This window comes from Schistocerca gregaria, chromosome 4 (genome assembly GCF_023897955.1).
Source record: "Schistocerca gregaria isolate iqSchGreg1 chromosome 4, iqSchGreg1.2, whole genome shotgun sequence".
Taxonomy (NCBI): domain Eukaryota; kingdom Metazoa; phylum Arthropoda; class Insecta; order Orthoptera; family Acrididae; genus Schistocerca; species Schistocerca gregaria.
Genome location: NC_064923.1, coordinates 575,744,629 through 575,767,317, shown reverse-complemented (window position 1 = coordinate 575,767,317; position 22,689 = coordinate 575,744,629). Strand labels below are relative to the sequence as shown.

Genomic DNA, 22,689 nt, shown 5'->3' with positions numbered 1-22,689 from the left:
AAAAGAGCCCGCTACCACTTGCGCAGGTGTAGACATAAGCAACGTTACAAGCACTAATCTCAGAGTTAAGCACTCGCCACTGCGCTCTATTACTAGCAGCAAACATTTTTTGCATCTTTTGAGCCATTCACGAAGTATCAGAAATGTCCATGCAGTTTGCAAAGCACAAGTGTAGTGGCCTTGGCGGTGCTTGCGCCGAGACCACAGTGATGAGGTCCAGTGACGTCATCTATCTCCGGTCACTTAAGGCCATGCGCGAACAACGACGCAGCGCAGTGACCCGCTAACGTCGGAGTGCCGCGGGAGATCCTTGCCGCTGCTGTAGCCGAGGTGAGTCACTTTAACAGCCGGGTAGTAGCGAGTCTAATTTATATATTACATGAGTGTGGGAGCTGGCGCGGCCGTCTGACTTGGCTACTGAACAGCAGGTGTCCACCTCCTACCGACAAGGTATTGTGTCTGCGTGTGCCGTCTGCTTAGTTGCACGGAGTGTGCGACGTTAAACGACGTCTCCTCTGTTCGAATATAACTACCGGTGTGTTGAACTTACCGATACCGAACGTTGGCTGTGACGTCATATTTGTGCAGACAGAGTACAAAACAATAATAATGCTTATTTGGCTTCTGCAGGGTGATTGAAAAGTCCCGCACATCAAGGTGTCTTCATCAGATTGAGTTTTTGACAGGCACCTGCGTTTCCTCGCGTTTGTGTCATACTGGAGGTCGCACCATAACTTCATTTACGAAACTTAAGGACGTTTTCCCGGTACGAACTTTTATCTTCAAATTGTCATGTTCTTTGCGCCGATTGCTGTAGGCACTATTATTCTTGTCAGGAATTGTAGGTATTTCACCGAAAACTGGAATTTAAAGTTGTAACTAATGTGCGCTCGTTTTTTGTCCCTTCTTGTTTGGTTTATTTACGTACATGTTGCCAACGTAACGAAGTACACGCTGAAAATTAACGTGTGCTCATTTCTTTTCTCTTGTGTCTGTTTAAGGGTAAGTGTGTGTGTGTGTGTGTGTGTGTGTGTGTGTGTGTGTGTGTGTGTGTGTACAACAATTAAATAAACTGCAGCAAGAAAAAGGAAGTTTTTATTTACGAAACCAATATTTCTGTGCTTCCTGCAGATGATGGCCACATAAACAAAATGGTTAAGTATATAAGTGTTCATAGTATGTGCTTTGTTTCATTATGTCATGCACACTGTTAATGACGTATGTTCAAAATAGGTGCCCCGTTCAGTAACGCATGCACGAAACCGTTTTAGCTTGCCTGTGGCCGCTTTGCGGATCACGTTGACACTAATGGTATTAATCTCAGTTGTTACGTTAATCTTTAATTCCGCCAGTGTGCGTAGCCTGTTTTTATGAACCCTTCCTAGCCCCATAGGAAAAAGTGCAGAGACGTCAAGTCGGGGAAAACATAGAGGTCATAGCGCTTTAACACGATGTGATCAACAAACGGTTCGCTTAGAAAATGAGTTGTTTCAACAGATTTGTGAAAAGTGGTACCAGCCTGCTTAGAATCAAAAACACCGTTCACTGCTTCAAGAAGCGAAATGTGTAATGACGTCTCGGGCACATGACACTGTGATCTGTAGCTTCCAATGAAAGCAGGCACCACCATTCGATCACTATTCTGACATTGGGAGGTGTATCATGAACGTAACGTGAATTTCCAGTTTATCAAATTATTGTATTCTGTACGCACTAAATAGTGAAGGAAACACGCTCCAGTTCTGCAACTCTAAGCAGGTCAACAAATGACGAAACCATTTTCCAGAACGCTAGACGCTTTCCTTTATCCTACACATCTTTTAGTTTCCATGTAGACTATGAACAAGACATGCACTAAATTTTAACTTCTGCATTCCTTTCTGAGCACTACCATACGAAATCTGAGAGTGAACAGTTTCCTCAAACTTTGGGCTATCTCAGCATCACATCAGTCAGTTTAGCGTTCTTCAAAACGCACGAACTCCCAGTTCACTTCCCGTCTGAAACTATGTAGTAGTAGTAGTAGTAGTAGTAGTAGTAGTAGTTGATCCACATTCCCGGACAGGGTGATTAATCTAGTTCAACTGTTCGGCACTCTGGCATATGGATATTTCTCATGAAATGCGTCTGCGCGCCTGATTACGAACGAGTGGAAAAGTATTGTCCAATTGCGAAAAATCGTCTTTTGGGAAAACGATACGTTTACCAAGCAATGAACTGAGAAACGCAACGCGTATTTCTATTCATTATTATATATTATTTTGCATATAAAATATGCAATTGTTAAAGCTCTTAATAAGAAAAGTGATGACGAAGGTGTAAATATTTATCGTCCAAATGCCTTAATGATATCTACATCCAAAATCTTCGAAAAAGTAATGTACTCAAGAACAGTCTCACATTTAAGTAGAAGTCATTTACTTAGAATAACACGGTTTGGTTTCCATAAGGAATATTCAACAGAGAAGCCCGTTCATAAATTCACCTATCAGACATTACAAGAACTAAGTAATCTGTCCAAAGTAAAAAACATCATCAACAATCTCCTCTGTTTCATGGAGATCATGTTACAATGTCACAAAAAATTACGTTTTCTGCTGAATTGATGGCTTTACACAAATACAGTCTTACAAGATTCAATTTTGGGTCCTAATTTTTATATATGAACAACCTTCCACTCAACATTCAACATGCAAAATTGTTGGTTCTTGCAGATAACACCAGTGTTGTTATAAATCACGTTAGTGAGAAATAAACAGAAGAGATTGTTAAGGATATTTTTCAAATAATTATTAAGTGGTTCTCAGAAGCTTCCTAGGCATTGAGAAAACTTACTACAATCAATGTTGTACAACAAATAGAGTCAAACCAACAATTGATGTAGCACATTAACAAGACTCTCTAAATAGGGTGGAATGTTCCAATTTTTTGGTTGTATGTAGTGATGAAAACTTCAACTGGAAGAAGCATGCACTGAAATTCTCAGAAATAAGTTCAGCTATTTTGCCTCTACACGTAATTTCTAATCTTAAACAAAAATGAATAAAATTCCTGACATATTTTCGCAATAACGTCTTATGTACGCATTTTCTGGGGGAACTCATCACTTAGAAAGAAAGCATTGACTGCACAAAAGTGAGCAACAAGTGTAATAGGTGTTGTGCCAGTGACCATCACGTTGAATGAGTTCAGCATTTCAACTGTACCATCACAATGCATATACTCCCTAAATGAATTAGTCATAAATAACCCATCACAATGGGAGAAGAGTAGTGATGTACACACCTACAACACTAGAGGAAAAATGACATTTATTATCCACTACAGAAGCTGCCAGTGGCTCAGAACGGAGTTCCATATGCAGCAACAATAATTTATCATCTTTAAACACATACCCAATAACATGAAAGTCTGAGAGGTAGCAAAGAAAGTCTTAAATCCAACCTAAAACTGTTTCTCTTGGACACGTCCTATTCCACAGACGAATTTCTGTTTGAAAACTTGTAGCCTGCATTATAAAAAAATTTGTTTTTAAAAGTAGTTTTTCTAAGAGTTTCATTTGATTTTATGAACGTTCTATGCATTTTACTCATGGAGAACATCATAACTTTTCTCTTTTATTCATTACTCTCGTTTTCAAACTTTTTGGACTGATGGCTTATATTGTGAGCCAGAAGCAGCTTAGATATACTACTCACTTGCCCACTACTATTAACATGCCATTTTTTACTGTTAACGTGGCATTTTTTTTCAAATGCATGCTTGTGTCAGCGTTTTAGGTACTTTTTAAAACTTTATAGCGTAAGGATATTTCAGATCGTTAGCAGTCTTTTTAAAATTAATATTTTCTTCATATTGGAGAGGATTACCTCATTAGTGGGTAGTTATCGAAAATATCAGTTTAACTGTTATGGGAACAGCATTTGCTGTTTTTCATACAGGCCTGCATGTGACGAAAATGTAATTAATACATCCTGTTATTACTTTGCTACATTTAGAGTGAGGATATTTTGTTATGAGTACATGTTGGAACTGAGTGTGCAATGATTCATGATTAAAACGCATGCACACTGCGAAACTTAATAGCGGCAGCTTGACTATGATATTCTGCGTCTTTTGTGAGTGTTGTCGCCTCACTATGCTGACAGAGCGCAGCGTCGGCCAGGCAGTAGCATGTGAAGCAACTGCTCCTATCAGTAGTGGTTCCAACTCCAGGCAGAGTCGGCTAGCCGCCACCGCATGTATTGTGGCGCTGTCAGAAAGGCGGCAGCCCAGTGACGTAATGGTTGTGACCCACTGCCCCGAATCGGTGGCTGGCGAGTTGGTTCCCAGGGCTAGTGCTGGCCCATTGAGACGCCAGCTCCAGATTTCTTGGTCTCAGGGCAGATTGCCCTTATTCAGAGTCGAACTGTGGTCCATGAACACATTCCAGATGATAGCCGAATGATGCATCTCTGTGGTAACTCAGCTGCAATACTAAGAGAAGTGACTTTAGTGTCAAATGAGTAGGTATTTATGCGCTTTTGAGTTGCGCTTTTTGGGCTTTGTCATGCCTTGCGGTATATGTACTTAACACGTCATCAGCTGCGGGTGTGGAAAGGGTTAGGCCATCTACCGCTCGGGCAGTGCTGTGTCAACTATTTCCACACTTTGCCAGGCTGGCTTGCCTCGTAACTTTGCAAAGACTGTGCTATATTGTCTAAAGTAAAACAGCCACAGTTGCCTTCCGCAGTCGCTGCTCCAATTCACTTCCAACTTCACCCATATCATCAAATATGGTCGGTGCGCTACTTATCGCTTTACTACTGTATGTGGAACCAGGATTTCGAATGAATATTCGGCTGTATTTGTTTACATTGCTCCCTTCACTGTGTTTCCACACCTGACTCTCACCTGCCATTGATGTGTCTTGTTCTTGTGTACAATTTAGTCATATCTTATTGCTGTAGTTTAGTATTTTTCTATTCGCTCATTTAGGTGATCACCTTAGCCAGTCCATCGCATCTGATTACATTTGATGTCACCACATCCCTTGTTCTTTTACTTTCTTTCTGAGATGTTTGTTTCCATGATGTCTTCGCTGAAGTCAGTTACCAGTGGATTAATTTCTGCATATTTTGGACCAAGTTCAAGACTGTATTATAATCAGAATTTTGCTGTTTGGTTCTGTATGTGCTGCAAAGCTACAGGTATAGCTGTGGTTTTGGCGTAAAACACAAAGCCTCACTGGAAAGCGAAATCGGTTCGCTGTAAATGGAAACTGGGCGCAGAAATACGCAAACCACACTACCATTGTTTGTTCTTCCGTGTATACGTTGAAATGCTCTTAGGAATTACCAACAATGAAATCTGCTCGTAGCTGCTGAGCACCAACGAATGTTTTTGTTGGGAATTAGGAAACGTTGGCTACTTCAGGTATTTCGTTATGTTCAAAATCTCAATTAGGGTGTGCTCGCGTTATTCAGAGAACAGGCTAGTCTTCGTTTAGACCGATGAAGCTGGTACATAGCACTTTTTTGAGCGCGAATAAATAATAATATTACAAATAGTAGCCATACAAAAGGAGAATATCTTGTAGTAAATAAATAATACGCAAATACAATAAATATATCAAATAGTGTTCTGGGCTAGATAAAACCGTTACATACTCCCGGTCCACTAGCTTACAAAGCAATGGATATGTAACATATTTCAGCATAGTACCTGTGGAATACAGTTTAAATTCTGAAATATACCAGATGATGGTATTAACAAGGTCGAAACTACTTGTAGCATAAAATATTTTAGTAGATATGTGTTCATACACATAAAAACGTCTTACATAAAAAACATTTTACTAAATCCCCAGACTTGGCAATTGCAAACACGACGCCAAGTGTTTCATAAATACTTACGAGTATAAGTGCTCGAAACTCCACTGTCCGTTGGTCAAAGATAAACTACAGGAGCAAGAAATGCTATGAGTGTCATTCAGTTTGTGTTGCAGTGATCTGTGATAATCTATGGAGGTACCATACAGCAGTGTTTGAATGGTATGAATATTTTTAACGTAGAAACACCTGACAGTGTCGAAATTATAAGTTGTTACAACAATAATTAAATGCAACAATATTTTTCGTGATAAGTTCTGTTTCACACGATCAGCTATAGTAGATTGGCCAGTATTCTATGTTCTTCACAGGCATGAAAGAACCTTAGAACAAAAATATAAAAACTGGAAAAGTTGGGGGTTTATTCCCTTACACGATTGAGGCAACTTATTATTTGTACGTAATCATAGATTTTAAAAACCACATGTTATAAAGACTTATTAAGAAAGAATATACAGAGTGTACTATTTATCTTGACTACCCCAAAGAACTTTTTCTCTAGGCGTAAAATAAAATGAATGTACGAAGCAAATGTTTTTAGCTACCATGTGGACATCAACCAGCATCACTACCTTTCTTGTAACATTGTTTTTTACGAGGATATGAACAGCAGTACTTTTTTTAGTTATTTCTCTGTATTTCTAATTTGGTAATCGATTTCCTCTCCACGAGAACTATTCAAAAACTATCACAGTGTACCATTCCCATAAACATGAAGGTATGAAAAACATAACACGAAACTGACGGCAACACTCCTCAACGAAGGGTCAGTGCAGGAACCTGTGGTAACGTGATTGACTGACAATTCATACAGTACAACTGTTGTTTAAATACATGTGTTAAAATTATTGAAATATAAAACTGAATGGAAAGTCGTATAGCCCTCTGTAGCTGTATTCTTTTTAAGAGCGTTAGAGGCCCATACAACAGTTTTCGCATCTTTTAAGTTGCATCTTCTGGTGTAAATCTCTACAGAAAATATATTTCAAATCACCGGGCGGAGTGGCCGTGCGGTTCTGGGCGCTACAGTCTGGAACCGAGCGACCGCTACGGTCGCAGGTTCGAATTCTGCCTCGGGCATGGATGTGTGTCATGTCCTTAGGTTAGTTAGGTTTAATTAGTTCGAAGTTCTAGGCGACTGATGACTTCAGGAGTTAAGTCGCATAGTGCTCAGAGCCATTTTTATATTTCAAATTAATACTTTGATATTGGGAAATTGAAGTACTCTGAGATATCTTTAAGTACTGAATGGGCTAAAACATGGAAGAAAATGTTACGCATCTAGTTAGGAAATTTGGCGTGGATTACATAAGCCCCACACAGAATAGGACTATACACACTTAAAAAATAAGATCTGTAACACACCAAAAGAATGTTACTTAAAAATGCTATGTAATAAGGTATAAGTAGTAGTTACAGAATGCCAGAGAGTACAGTTAGCGTGACTAGGCTAAGTTGTCAGGCCTCCTCAATTGGTAAGAACCATCATCAGTGGTTAATATCATGTCTAAAAACGAAAGAACAGAATTAGGGATCAAAAACTGATCCTTGATTAAAAAGGAGTGAAGCGGTAACTCAGATGAAAAAGGCATGGGGACTGTTACCATGTAACGTGGAACAACTGCCGGAAAAGGTACTGAGATGCATTAAAATCAACAACTGTCATCACTTTACCTATTAAAATATTTTCCTGTCGGCCTGTGTCAAGCAATAGACAACGTCCCTCGTAAATGTTTTCCAGAAAGGGATTGGGTCCCATCGCGATTGAAAGATAAAGTAAGTGATGAAAACAAATAAAATTAATGTATTGAGATCTCCTGAAAATTATTTTAACTCTTTTGAGGGCCACCGATGAAGCTTATGTTGCCGGTCATACTTACCGAATGCCGACAACCTTATGTGTGCTCGTCACCAACTCTTTTCTTTTTTGAGTCATCAGTCTTCTGACTGGTTTGGTGCGGTCCGCCACGAATTCCTCTTCTATGCCAGCTTCTTCATCTCAGCATAGCACTTGCAACCTTCGTCCTCAATTATTTGCTGCATGTATTCCAATCTCTGTCTTCCTTTCCATTTTTGAAACTCTACAGCTCCCTCTAGCACCGAGGAAGTCATCTGCTGATGTGTTAACAGATGTCCTACCACCTTGTCCCTTCTCCTTGTCGGTGTTTTCCAGTTTTCCATATATCTCTTTCCTCTTCGATTCTGCACAGAACCTCCTTATTCCTTCCCTTATCACTCTATATAATTTCCAACATACATCTGTAGCAAATGCTCCGATTATCTTTTGTTCCGGTTTTCCCACAGGCCACGTTCCACCACCACACAATGCTGTGCTCCAAACACACATTCTCAGAAAGTTTCTCCTCAAATTAAGGCCTGTGTTTGAAACTAATAGATTTCTCCTGGCCAGGAATGTCTATTCGCCAGTGCTAGTCTGCTTTTTATATCCTCTTTTCCGCCCGTCATTGATTATTTTGCTGCCTAGGTAGCAGAATTCCTAAACTTCATGTAATTCGTGACCATCAAATCTAATGTTAAATTTCTTGCTCTTCTCATTTCTACTTATCATTGATTTCGGCTTTCTGCAATTTACTCTCAATCCATATCCTTTCACTTTGAGTTTTAATTACACTCTTATCTTTCTTTTATTTCCGTCACTGATTCTTCGATGTATAGATTGAACAGCTGGGGTGAAAGACTACAACCCTGTCTTACATCCTTTTTAACCCGAGCACTTTATTCTTGGTTTACCACACTTACTATTCCCTCTTGTCTCCTGTGTATCTTATTTGTTGTCCTTCTCTCCCTATTACTTATTCCTACTTTTCGACACCTAACACTGTCTGACATTGTCGAACGCTTTTCCAGGTCAATAAATCCTATGAGTGTTTCTTTAATGTTCTTTAGTCTTGCTTACATTTTCAACCGCAATGTCAGAAGGGTATCTCTGATGCCTTTACCTTTTCTAAAGCCAAACTGATCGTCATCTGACAAATCCTCAATTTTATATTCCATTCTTCTTCTTTTTGAATTCGTTTTGCCCTACTAGGAACCACAGAGCTCGTCGTAACTCTCAGCTAGAGTCTTCTGCTTTTTCTTGGCCCAGTATGCGTTCATCTTCTAGCTGCTTCCTCTCATCCTTCCGTTTAGGTCTAGTGGTGCCTGTACACTTCCTGCTTGTGAGAGACAGTGGGAAGACTCCCTGCAGGATGGTCTGTCGGTACTGAGTTCAGTTTTCGGTTGTCATTAATGGAATCTGCAGTTGCTCTAAGTATGATTTAACAGAGGTGATGCACTTGGGTTTGGACGTCTTTCCCCTACTTGTCACTGTGAGGATCCTGTTGGTGAGCCTGGAGTGATTCAGGTGGGTCATGTGTTCATAGAAGGTCGGTCACCTTTTCCTCATACATGTGACTATGTCTTCCTCATGTTCATAGAGCTCGTTATTGTGCCTAATTCTGTACGTACCTCTCCCTCTCTTATTGGTCCTAGTATTCTCCTCAGGATCTTCCTCTCTTTAACTTCTAGTTTCGTGAGTGGGCCCTTTCGATTAATCAAGAGGCTATCAGAGGCATAGAGTGCAGAGGGTTTTGCTACCAAGTTGTAGTGCTTCAGCTTTATGTTCTTGAAAAGGTACTTGGAGGTATAGATGTTCTTACAGGAATGATAGGCCCTCTCTAACTTGGTGCACCTGTCATCTATGGTCAAGGTTTCGCTCTCGCTTGCTGAGAACCATTCTCCCAAGTACCTGACTGCAGGATATTTACACACAGTATTGTTTCCTAGTGCGATTGCATAAGAAGCCTGCTTAATACTGGTGATGGACTCAGTCTTCTGTATGTTGACCCTGAAGCCGGTTTTTGACGCAATACTGTAGAGGCTCAGTAGTTGGTGAATAGCGTACTCCTACTGCTGGCAACTAGGGTGCGATCATCAGAAAAGGCTAGACAGGTACACTGAGGTAGCCTTTCTTGTACCCAAGCTTCAGTCCGGTTTCTGGTGACAATGTGGAAGTCCATTCTCTGACAATTTTCTCCAGACCACAACTGAGGAGGATGCAAGAAAGGCCATCCTCCTGTCTGACACCTGTCTGGATGGGAAAGCTCACAGAGAGTTCATCCCTGAACTTGACATTGGAGATGGTGTTCTTCAGGGTAGCTTGGACCAGTCTCGTAGTCTTCCCATCTGGGCCTAGTTCCCACAAGGTAGAGAAGAGGGTCTGTCGATCTATTGAGTCATATGCCTTTTGGAAGTCTACCATAATGACTACCCAGGAGTGTCCTCCTCGACTCTATATGAGAGGATGGTCTTGAGGTTTTGAATCTGTTCTATTCAGGACCTACTTGCACCGAAGCCAGCCAGTTATTCACCTGTTTGGGAGTCTAGCTGTTTGGTGACTCTGTTTTGCAGGGCTTTAGAGAGGATGTTGTAGGTTATAGGCAACAGGGACATGCCTATGTAGTTGTTGAGATCTGTCTTACTTCCTTTCTTGTGTAGTGGATGGATCTCAGCTGAGGTCCATCCCTCTGGCAAGACCTCTGTTCTCCAAATGTTCTGAATGATCTGGATGATACTCTGCAGGGACACATTTCTGCAACTATACCATCTTCACTTGGGGCTTTGTTGTTCTTAAGGTCTTTGGTGATTGTCTGTATTTCCTTCCCTGTTGGGTGGTGTAGAGTCTTGGTTTCCTACAGTGGGTTCAGTGAAAGCAAGTCTCTGTTTCTGTTGTTCTGCATTGAGGCATTTCTCGAAGTATTCTGCAAAGGTTTTCGTGCAGTCCCTGTTATTTATCTGGAGTTTCCCATCTGGCCCTCTGAGATGTAGGGTTGGGGCTGTGTATGAAGCAGTCTGTTTCTCGAGTCGCTTGTAGAGATCTCTTTAATTGATTTTCTTGAAGTCTTGTTCTGCCAGTGGTATCTGAGACCTGTTGTAGTTCTTCTTCGTTTTGCAGATGATGCTCACTGTTGTTTTTCTCTTTGCGCTATGCAAGTCTGATGGTTGGGCTCATCTTTGCGCTGATTCCACTTGATTCAGACTTTACGCCTTTCCTCTATAGCTTGATCACATTATGTGGTCCACCCGGGTTGCTTACCTTTGTTTGTTGAAGCACGTATGGTTTCATGAACGGCTTCCAGTACAGCCTTTTAAAGAGTAGATCATCCTTGTCTCTGTGTGTTCTTCTCAAGGATAGCCTGGAAGTCGCAATCCATACCACTCAGCCGGTGGGTGTTAAACCTTGGTATTCTTGAAACCTTTGGGGTATTGTGAGCTCTTCTCAAAGGTTGTAGGTGGGTCTTAACTAGGGAGAGATGGTGGTTAGAGTCGAGGTTTGCTCCCCTCAATACCTCGACATTTTGTATTTGCTTGTGGCATCTCCTGTCCATAGCCACATGGTCTATCTGAAATTCACTCAGCATGTGATTTGGATTCCTCCAGATCATGGCCTTCCTTGCTAGTCACTTGAACGCAGTTGATTTTAGGACCAGGTTGTAGTTGTCACAAAGGTCTATTTCTGTTGGTCCTCTTGTGGGCTGGGTAGCCGCCTACTATCCTGCAGTACTTATTTCCCTTACCAACTTGTGCATTGACGTCACCCATGAGTATGATGGTGTGGGCCTAGGAATCTTGTCTACAGTGTCTTCAAGGGTGTTCCAGTAGTATTCTACTGCTTCCAGATCTGTGCTAATGATGTCATTTGTAGGTGCATGGAAGTTAACTATTGTGTATGCTCTGTTGCGGGACTTCTAGGATAACGAGGTGGTTCTGCCATTGGGGGATGTGAATTCTAAAACATGGTCGACCATTCTATGATGTACAGCAAAACCAGTACCCATGTGTGGAACTGTCTTCATCACTCTTTCACCAAGTTTTCCTTCATAGATCCGGTATCATTGGGATTCAATTGCATCCTCATCTGGGAACAGGGCCTCTTGTAATGCCGCAATCTTGATGTTATACTTTTCCAACACATCAAAGGTGTGTTTTAGTTTACCAACCTTTAACAGGGAATCCATGTTCACCGTAGCTAGGTAAGTGATGTTCCTTTTCTTTTTCTGTTCTTGTTTATATGAGGTCCATAGTGGTGCAGTACATGAAGGTGCAGGCTCCCCAGAATCCGATGATGGGGTACATCATGACTGGAGGTGGATTGGTTACCACCTGGGGTATTATTTCTGTTGACATTTCTCTTCGTGTTTTCATTCTTCTGTATATTAATCTTGTCACCAACTTGAATGCATGAGCTATTAAGCTGATTCAGCGATAATTTTCGCACTTTTATGCTCTCAGTCTTCGGAATTGTGTTGATTATATTTTTCCGAGAGTCAGATGGCATATCGCCAGACTCATACATTCTAAGCACCAATATGAATAGTCGTTTTGTTGCCACTTTCCCCAAAGATTATAGAAATTCTGATGGAATGTTATCTATCCCTTCTGCCATATTTGATCTTAATTCCTGCAAAGCTCTTTTAAGTTCTGATTCTAGTACTGAATACCCCTGTCTCTTCTGAACTGACTCATATTTCGTCTCCTATCTCACCAGAGAAATCGTCCCCTCATAAAGACCTTCAGTGTACTCTTTCCACCTGCCCGCTCTCTCCTCTGCATTTAACTGTGGAATTCCCATTGCACTTAACCAGCCTTGCTTTTAATTTCACCGAAGGTTGTTTTGAGTTTTCTAAATGCTGAATCAGTGCTTCTGACAATCATTTATTTTTTAATTTCTTCACTTTTTTCGTGAAGCCATTTCGTCTTAGCTTCCCTGTACTTCTTATTTATTTCATTGCTAAATGACTTGTATTTCGATATTCCTGAATTTCCTTGATCATTTTTGCACTTCCTTCTTTCATTTATCAACTGAAGTGTTTTTTCTGTTACACATGGTTTCTTCGCAGTTAGCTTCTTTGTACCCATGTTTTCCTTTCCAAGTTCTGTGATTGCCCTTTTTAGAGATGTCCATTCCTCTCCAACCGAATTGCCTGCTGTGCTATTCTTTGTCGCAGCATCTATAGCGCCAGACAACTTCAAGCACATCTCTTCATTCTTTTCTCTTCCATATCCCACTTTTTTGCCCATTGATTCTTCCTCAGTAGTCTCTTAAACTTCAGCCTGCTCTTCATCACTACTAAATTGTGATCTGAGTTTATATCTACTCCAGCGTACACCTTACAATCCAGTGACACCAACTTATCAGCTGACAATACAAGCTTCCAGTGCACTGACGAAGTGTGTGCGGTGACTCCCGTCTGTGTTCTGTGACGGTAGTAACGTAAATCGTCGACTTGCTAGGTTTGACCAGTGTCTCCATTTGTTTACTGCAACAAGTGGACATGTTACGTAACCCCTAATACATGCACTGTGTTCTAGTAGAGTAGAATCAAAATCAGTTTTAGGTTCTGTTTTTGAAAACCTCGTATTGACATGGATGGTACACTGTGATGCGTATTTGGAAATGTCTTGCGAGAGGATGTGGATTAACGAACAAAAAAATGTGGGCTGCTGTTTAAAAAAGACGTAGTGCAGTTCATGTCTTCTTAACGAAGGAACTTTCAAGAAAGGCAACGGCACTGATTAATGTCCCCCTCGTAGCTAGACAACATTTTCTTCGTACTTTTTTGTTTTACGCTATTTGGGGTCGTCAAGATAACCACTAAAATATGAGACAATGCACTCACATAATTTTCTAACGTCCTTATAATAGACCGTTAGGGTGCTCCCGAGCTTAATTTTACACTTGTCGGTTTCGCTCCCCTAAGAATATGTTGAAGTCTATCTGTCATAGACATCCACATCCAGTCACCAATCTGGTTCGATATATGATAAACTCATATTTTGTTCGCTAAGAGGCAGTGTTTAACTATATCCGGGGGCTTCTGCAAGGTAAGCAATTCGGCATCAGCTTGGAGACCATTGTCTATGACGCTCTGGGTCTGAACGAGGAACAAACCAATCTGAGTCTCATTACTAGCTTCTCATTACCAGAAGGTGTTTCAAGGTAATACATTTTTACTTCTCCAGTCATTGTCTTTACGAAAGTAGGTATTTGATTAGCTGCTGATTAGGCTCCCCATGACTGAGAAATGAAAACTGGTTGCTTCACGTTTTTTTCAAAAGTCGCCAAAAACTGCTGCGTTCTGACCTTGACATTATTTACGGAAAAGTATACGAAAGCATGCTTACTGGAGGAGGACACACACACGTTCAACTACACTTACATCAATAATTCGCACTTCACACTCAAGTCTTTGGTACAGTGTTCGAGACTCCACATAGAAACTGTATCTCTGGCGCATCACTCTCGTATAACCCATGTGAAAAATGAACTAAATCTTGCTGTGCGAGCTCTGATTTCTCTTATTTAATCACGAAGCTCATACATGTATGTGGGAGGCAACTAAATATTTTGGCATTTAAAGAAAAACTTTGTGTTCTGCTTTATGGCAGGTCTTGTTATGGGGGAAGCTTCGTCAGAGAAGTCCCCACATGAGCGTCTAGGGAAGTGATTCCAGGGGTGGTTTCCCGTTGCCTTCCACTGGTGATGATGAAATAATAATGAGAACAACACAGTCCGTGAGCGGAGAAAATCTCCCACCCATTCGGCTATCGAACCCGGGCCCCTTGGCGTGACAGACCGCCACGCTGACCACTCAGCTATCGGGTCGGACTTGGCATTTAAAGCGCACTTGTTTTAATGATTGCCGTACCAAATTGCTGCTCATATCCATGATACTCTCTCCCAACTTGCTTGATTATACGAAACGAGCCGCCCTTTTTCAACTTTTTCGATGTCCTCTGTTAGTCCAGTCTAGTAAGTATCCCGTATCACGATGGACTACTCAAGTAGAGAAAGGACAAATGCATTGTAGGCAGTCCCTTTAGTAGATTTGTTTCAACTTCTGGTTTTCTGGCAATGAATCTTTCTTATTTAAAGAAAGGAGGCGTTTTATTGCTAAGAGATTAATAACGTTGCTTTATAATTATACGAATAAGCACAGTCTGTATCGCCTATTTTCACTGAAGTTCTCTGCCTCGGCCGATTTTGATCAGCTTCAGGTTTAAATTATGAAGAGGATGACGGCAACCACGGGCATCAGGTGGTGCGCTTCGTGAGAATCCCGTGCTTACATATTCATCGCGGACCGTAATGCTATGACTCTGCGAGGTGCCGGGATGGAGAGCTGTAAAGTTCACCAAATTTCGAAAGAATATGTATCATAATAACGATACCCATTACTGCCTCCCCTCCCCCTTGAGTTGGCACTTTTTTTATCACCGCAACAGATAAAAACCAATGCAGAAAAACTATATCGCACTGCTGGTGGTCTATTTAAGAGTTGGCACACTCGTCATAATTTAATAATGACATGAATAACTAATATGTGTCACTAGTCTCTGAAAAGTGACTAGATATCAATGTGGGTGTTGTAAGCATAGAAATGGTAGACGAATTTAGTACAACAATTATTTTTATTAACTTGAACATTTTGAAATACTTCAACATGTAACGAGGAAACTACAGGGTGTTTCAAAAATGACCGGTATATTTGAAACGGCAATAAAAACTAAACGAGCAGCGATAGAAATACACCGTTTGTTGCAATATGCTTGGGACAACAGTATATTTTCAGAAGGACAAACTTTCGAAATTACAGTAGTTACAATTTTCAACAACAGATGGCGCTGCAAGTGATGTGAAAGATATAGAAGACAACGCAGTCTGTGGGTGCGCCATTCTGTACGTCGTCTTTCTGCTGTAAGCGTGTGCTGTTCACAACGTGCAAGTGTGCTGTGGACAACATGGTTTATTCCTTAGAACATAGGATTTTTCTGGTGTTGGAATTCCACTGCCTAGAACACAGTGTTGTTGCAACAAAACGAAGTTTTCAACGGAGCTTTAATGTAACCAAAGGACCGAAAAGCGATACAATAAAGGATCTGTTTGAAAAATTTCAACGGACTGGGAACGTGACGGATGAACGTGCTGGAAAGGCAGGGCGACCACGTACGGCAACCACAGAGGGCAACACGCAGCTAGTGCAGCAGGTGATCCAACAGCGGCCTCGGGTTTCCGTTCGCCGTGTTGCAGCTGCGGTCCAAATGACGCCAACGTCCACGTATCGTCTCATGCGCCAGAGTTTAAACCTCTATCCATACAAAATTCAAATGCGGCAACCCCTCAGCGCCGCTACCATTGCTGCACGAGAAACATTCGCTAACGATATAGTGCACAGGACTGATGACGGCGATATGCATGTGGGCAGCATTTGGTTTACTGACGAAGCTTATTTTTACCTGGATGGCTTCGTCAATAAACAGAACTGGCGCATATGGGGAACCGAAAAGCCCCATGTTGCAGTCCCATCGTCTCTGGATCCTCAAAAATACTGGTCTGGGCCGCCATTTCTTCCAAAGGAATCATTGGCCCATTGTTCAGATCCGAAACGATTACTGCATCACGCTATCTGGACATTCTTCGTGAATTTGTGGCGGTTCAAACTGCCTTAGACGACACTGCGAACACCTCGTAGTTTATGCAAGATGGTGCCCGGCCACATCGCACGGCCGACGTCTTTAATTTCCTGAATGAATATTTCGATTATCGTGTGATTGCTTTGGTCTATCCGAAACATACAGGAGGGGGCGTGGAGTGGCCTCCCTACTCGCCAGACATGAACCCCTGTGACTTCTTTCTGTGGGGACACTTGAAAGACCAGGTGTACCGCCAGAATCCAGAAACAATTGAACAGCTGAAGCAGTACATCTCATCTACATGTGAAGCCATTCCGCCAGACACGTTGTCAAAGGTTTCGGGTAATTTCATTCTGAGACTACGCCATATTATTGCTACGCATGGTGAATATGTGGAAAATATCGTACTATAGTGTTTCCCAGACCGCAGCGCCATCTGTTGTTGACAATTGTAACCACTGTAATTTCGAAAGTTTGTCTGCCTGAAAGTGTACTGTCGTCCCAAGCATATTGCAACAAACGGTGTATTTCTATCGCTGCTCGTTTAGTTTGTATTGCCGTTTCAAATATACCGGTAATTTTTGAAACACCCTGTAAATACAAACTACAAGCATATGGGTGTAACCGAATGAACTGTTGGCTAAGTAAAACTTGAGTCCAGCGGTATACAATGGTCAGCCAGAACATTAAGACCACACCTGATATCGACACCAACTTGTACAGGAGACAGCAGCGTCACCTGGCAGGAAGTGACTACCAGTCAGACCCAAGCACGGCGCATGCAATATCAGTGAGCGTGCTCTCCGTATGTAGAATGCGGAATGCGCCCGATCTGTCTGAGTTTCACCGAGGGCAGATTGCGATGGCCCGGAAGCTCGGCGCGATCATCATTTCGGAAACTGCACGACTTGTAAGGTGTTCGAGGTGTGCTGTGGTGTGTGTCTTTAACACGTGCCGAAGCCGAGGTGAAATCGTGGCACTGGGAAGCCACGGATGTCGGACGTCGTAGGCTTGGCAGACTGGTAAAAGAGAACAGGCGACGAACTATCGCTGAATTTACATCAGACTTTAAAGCTCTTCTGAGTACAAGTGCATCCAAACACACAGCGCACCGGACGCTCCTAATAATGAGCCTCTGCATTCGACGATGATCCATGCATGTGGCAATGATAACACCACGACGTCGGCAACTACGACAGAAAGGGGCACGTGACCATCGGAACTGGACACTGGCGCAGTGGCAGAGCGTTGCACTGTTTAATGAATTCCGATATGTTCTTCACCACCCCGATAAGAGGGCGCGTATCCATCGTCTTCCAGGGGTACAGCTTCCTTCACACCTGTACTGCGGGACGGAGACAAGCTGACGGCGACTCCATTATGCTCTGTAGAAATGTTCACGTGGACATCCATGGGTCCATTGGAGCTCATGCAAGACTCGGTGACGGCCAAGGAGTATCGTACACTGGTTGCAAACCACGTACATTCCTTCATGATGATCACGTTTCTCGAAAGCAGTGGCATTTTTCAGCAAGATAATGCGCCATTTCACAAGGCCAGGAGTGTGATGGACTGGTTCGAGGAACATAATGGCGATTGATGTACTGACCTCTGGCTCGCCAGATTTGAACACTTCTGGTACCGAATGTGATTGAATGTGGCATCGAAGGTCATCGCCCCTCCCCCCGACCTCCCTTCGCCATCCCCCAGTAATTTACGCAAATTAGAGGACTTTTGTGTGCAGATAGCGTGCCGAGTCCCTCCAGCGACCTACCAAGGCCTCATTGCTTCCATGTCATGACGGGTCGTCGCTGTTGTCTGTACCGGCTATGTGGCAGGTGGTCATAGCGTTCTGCTATGAGTGTGTGCAAATCTGCCAAGAGAATAAACATCTATTCTATCACACAATAGTGATCAAATAGAGTAACTCGTCTTAGAAACCCACATGCAAGTGTGTCTGCCACGGCAGCGAAGCAATGAGTACGTCAGAATAGAAACTTCCTGGCAGATTAAAGTGTGTCTGCCACGGGAGCGAAGCAATGAGTACGTCAGAATAGAAACTTCCTGGCAGATTAAAACTGTGCGCCGGACCGAGACTCGAACTCGGAACCTTTGCCTTCCGCGGGCAAGTGCTCTACTGAATGAGCTACCCAAGCACGACTCACGCTCACGCCCCGTCCTCACAACTTTACTTCTGCCAGTACCTCGTCTCCTACCTTCCAGGAGGTTTCATATCAGCGCACACTCCGCTGCAGAGTGAAAATCTCATTCCAGTACGTCAGAATACAGTGAATACTTTCCAACTGTGAGATCGGCTGGTGGTAGGCAGCTTTCTCCACAGGGTTGTACTGCATGCTGTCCTCAGGAATGCTGACCTCCATGAAGATCACCGCCTGCAATCGTGACCCAATGAAACGCGGGATAGCTTAGCAAGTAAACACTCCCGACCGTTGATTCCAAATGAAATCTATCAACCTCTGTCCATTCCAACGATATAGTGATCACTTCTAATTACACCTTGTGATATTCGTTATTTTTGGCTTCATTAAAACAGCAAATAGTTAACACTTTCAGCCAGAAGGCAGATACTTGTGTCGTAAAGAATGATTAATGTATATAATAAGGCGTCGCATAGCGACGGTGGAATTTCCTAAATGATGTAATTCGTCGTCTTTGGGCGGCAACATAAACAGAAGAGTACGGATAGATATGCGATCCTTCACTATTTTGTTCGCTGGAGAAGAAATGAAGCCTTGAGCGCTAAACACTTGTATTGTTTTTCTTAAGTAAGGCGGACGCAGATTTGTGGCGGTCTGATATTTTTTTACTAAATAAATAAAAACGTGTTCCGTCTAAGTATGAGTGAAGAGTGAAAAGAAGAACTTATAACTTATCGTGACGACGCACGAGCGACTCAAGAGGACAATAGCTATATAAAAGAGCGCTCAATGGACATTAAACGGACATAAAAATCTACCGTCATTGCAGTACTAAGCTTAAGGTACGATATATGATTTAATTATAATAAATATTTGCTCTGGAAATATTGGATCATTTAGCAGTGATCATTCCTATCATCTCTTCAGTATTATTTTCATTTTAATTATGCGTTTTGCTAAGATTACAGACACCAAGATCAGCAGTCCAACGCTCGTGTTACACTGACAAAAAAACTGTTTGATCGTCTTCTTGCATCAGCTTCAATATTCAATTTCCCTTTTGTGTGATGTTATAGTTGTTTTTGCGTCTTTAAGAATTTTCTGGTCCCATAGGAAATTGTTTTGTCATAAGAATAACTTCACGACCGGGTATGATCGCATCTGCGATCAGGAAGTAATTAGAAAGAAGATAATACAATTTCTTAATCAATAGCACGCTAGCTGTGACTGCTTCAAGCCACGCGAAACTGCAAGTAAAGGCTATTCAAATTTTATAATGCAATATTTTATGACAGTGGTCAATCCATGATTCTTACGTCAATTATGATTGATAAAACAGTAAGTGAAATCTCAAATTCCAACATTTCCATTGAATAACAACATCACTCTTATTTTGTTACATCACAACCTCTACCTCGTCCCCTGGTGGACCAGAGGAGACTTAGGTGACTCCCACGACCTCTTTCTCTCTTGCAGCCCAGATGAGACTCACTGAAAAACTCCGCTCTGTGCACCTACATAGAAAATGAGTGCGCCATATCTCCTCCACGCTTCGATACTTCCAGTTGCATTTCTGCACGGAATCGTACCCCAATGATTTCGTGCAGTTCGCCACAGACAATCCCGCCAAAACGGCACGAACAATGCTGCACCATGGCGGACCTTGCAGCCAAATTTTAGCGACATGCTTTTACGTCAGCCAATCAACTCCAATCAACTTGCGTCTTTTAAGGCGCGTGCGGAAAGACTGACGCGTGAGAACTGCACCCGAGAAAAGCGAACACGGCGTGTGGGAGTGGACGCCGCTCCTGCAGAGTCAGACATCTAAGTCTGAGAAAGCTGCCCCCAAAATACAACTACCAGGCGCCGAACCGGGGCTGGCTGATTGTTCTCGGTAGTAAAGCAATTCTGCGAGGGGCCAGCTCGTCGTCTCTAACTTATGCCGACTGTGTGTGTGTGTAATCTCCATACCACCAGATACAAAGGCGTGCCGAGGTAGGTACGCGAAAGGCTGCCTTTGTCGGCGACTCGCTATTCACAGTGCCAGGTCGTTCCAGGAACGCAGTGCCTCATCTGAGGTGACCCTTGTAAGCGCACCGCTGCGCGGAGAGTTACCTCAAGCACCCACAGCCGTAAATATAGAGAATAAACCAATGCCACCACCCCAATAATTTAATAAGAGCAAAGGAAATTAGAGTTCTCATTATCCGATCACACGTTATTCCGTGGCCTTACACAAACCAGCCTCACCGAGAACATTTCGAGTGGGTGTCAAACTGAAAAAAAAAAAAAAAAGAAATGGAATGCGACAGGCCAGTGAAGGCCCGACATCTTGCAACTCTGCATGAGCATCGCGACATGCTCGTCCCTACTGAATGTATTTCTTGCTCACGTGTCTTCTTCGCAGCCCTTACCTAACTGCTATATATCATTCCTTCTCTAGTGACTGTTTTGTCTACGTTTCTTTTGTTCGAACTACTATTTCTCTGTCTCACGAAACTCCAGTGAAGGTGTATCATTTATCCAACAAGTGGATATTATATGTGCAACATCTGCGCCTATAGTTCTTTCATTTGGCATTATTGATCAGCAATATTTAGACCTACTAAGCCTTAGGAATTTAGTTCCATGGAGTTAGACTTTATCACTGGGTAAGCTGAGTGTACTAGTGTTGAAGCTGCACATCTGATAGCCACACACAGTAACAGGGAAGGCACAAGCTGTTTGCAGGCAGAGCACAATACTGGAGGCAGCACAAGTTGTTTACAAGTGAAGTACAGTCCAAGCGAAAGCACAAGTTGTTTTCAGATGTGGTACAACAACATGGAAAACATGAACCGTTTACAAGCGGAGTACAATTCTGGATGAGGCAGTATATGTTTACAAATGGCGTATACTACTAAGTATGGCACAAATTATTTACAGAGTATAATAATGAGGAAAATTACAAGTTGTTTACGAGTGGAATGCGACACTGGATAAGGCATGAGCTGTCTATAAGCAAAGTAGGGGAGAGCCGGGCAAAGTGGCCAGGTTAAGGTATTCACATATTTTAAGCTGATTAGCAATAGGCAGAAATGCAGATGCACCAGTGATTATAATCTACAACTACTGAAACATATAGAATATATGTGTGGTGTCCGTTCTTTCACAGATGTCTGAAAGAAGAGACATCACATATAATTAAAATGAGGACGACCAACTGATCACTTCAGTGCCGATGTACACCACGTTTGAACTCTTATTGGAATCGGTAGTATTCCAGGAGTAGAGAGGATAATAGGTATGGGTTACTACGTTAATACTGTGTGGATAAGTTGGGAATGTGGGTCTGACAGTAGTCGTGCTAACCAATATGGCCACTATGACTGGATGGCGCAATGGTCAGTGCTGCCTAATAAGCAGAAGACATGGGTTTGAATCCTGGTTCGGCAGGAATTTTCAACTTTCCCCATAGATTTAAATCAACTCCCACTGGCAGCTAATGTCATTCATTCCTTGTGTATTGATTACTATAGAATAATTTAATCATCTTACGAGGAAATAAAATACTTAAAACAATTCAGCTTTCAAAAAGTGGCATATAGTCACTTTGTCGGACATAAGGGGGCTAAGTGGCCATTTGGCTTTAATTCCAAAAATAAGAAATAGAAAAACTGTTTTAACAAATAACTCAATGTAGTATATTGTGAAACATGATTCGAATTACAGGTTTCTTAAATGGAAATCAAACTTTGTCCCTCAAATCCTGTGCAGACATCATGAGCCTAGAGAGAGTACAGTTGGTACTAAATCCAGTGCTCGTCCAGTCTCGAATCTGAAGGCTTTTCTTCACAGTACATGCACTCTGTGATTTCAGCCTTGTTGACAAAAATTCTTCTAGGGTTGGGTTTCCTGCGGTTCGCAAGGAGGAGGAGGATATTGGTGTTTAATGTTCCGTCGACAACGAGGTCATTAGAGACGGAGCACAAGCTCGGGTTAGGGAAGGAACCATCCCGACATTCGCCTGGAGTGATCTAGGGAAATCACGGAAAACCTAAATCAGGATGGCCGGACGCGGGATTTAACCGTCGTCCTTTCGAATGCGAGTCCAGTGTGCTAACCACAGCGCCACCTCGCTCGGTCGGTGCGGAAGGTTTTTTTTTCTGTCTTCTCTTCAGCTACTTTCTGTTTCTCTTTTTCTTTTT

At 42.3% G+C, this 22,689-nt stretch overlaps 1 protein-coding gene across 6 annotated transcripts in view; it reads left to right on the top strand.

Moving 5' to 3' along the window:
* The first annotated feature begins 251 nt into the window (after nt 1–251).
* Nucleotides 252–22,689, top strand: part of LOC126267421 (probable cytochrome P450 301a1, mitochondrial) — a 114,134-nt gene continuing 91,696 nt past the window's right edge. For 2 of the 6 annotated variants that reach the window (XM_049972673.1, XM_049972670.1), the window contains exon 1: nt 272–330. The gene's annotated coding sequence lies outside the window, so the exon portion shown is untranslated. Of the gene's footprint in view, nt 451–22,689 lie in introns of all 6 variants that reach the window. The other 4 variants (XM_049972669.1, XM_049972674.1, XM_049972672.1 and 1 more) reach the window with 4 other exon arrangements.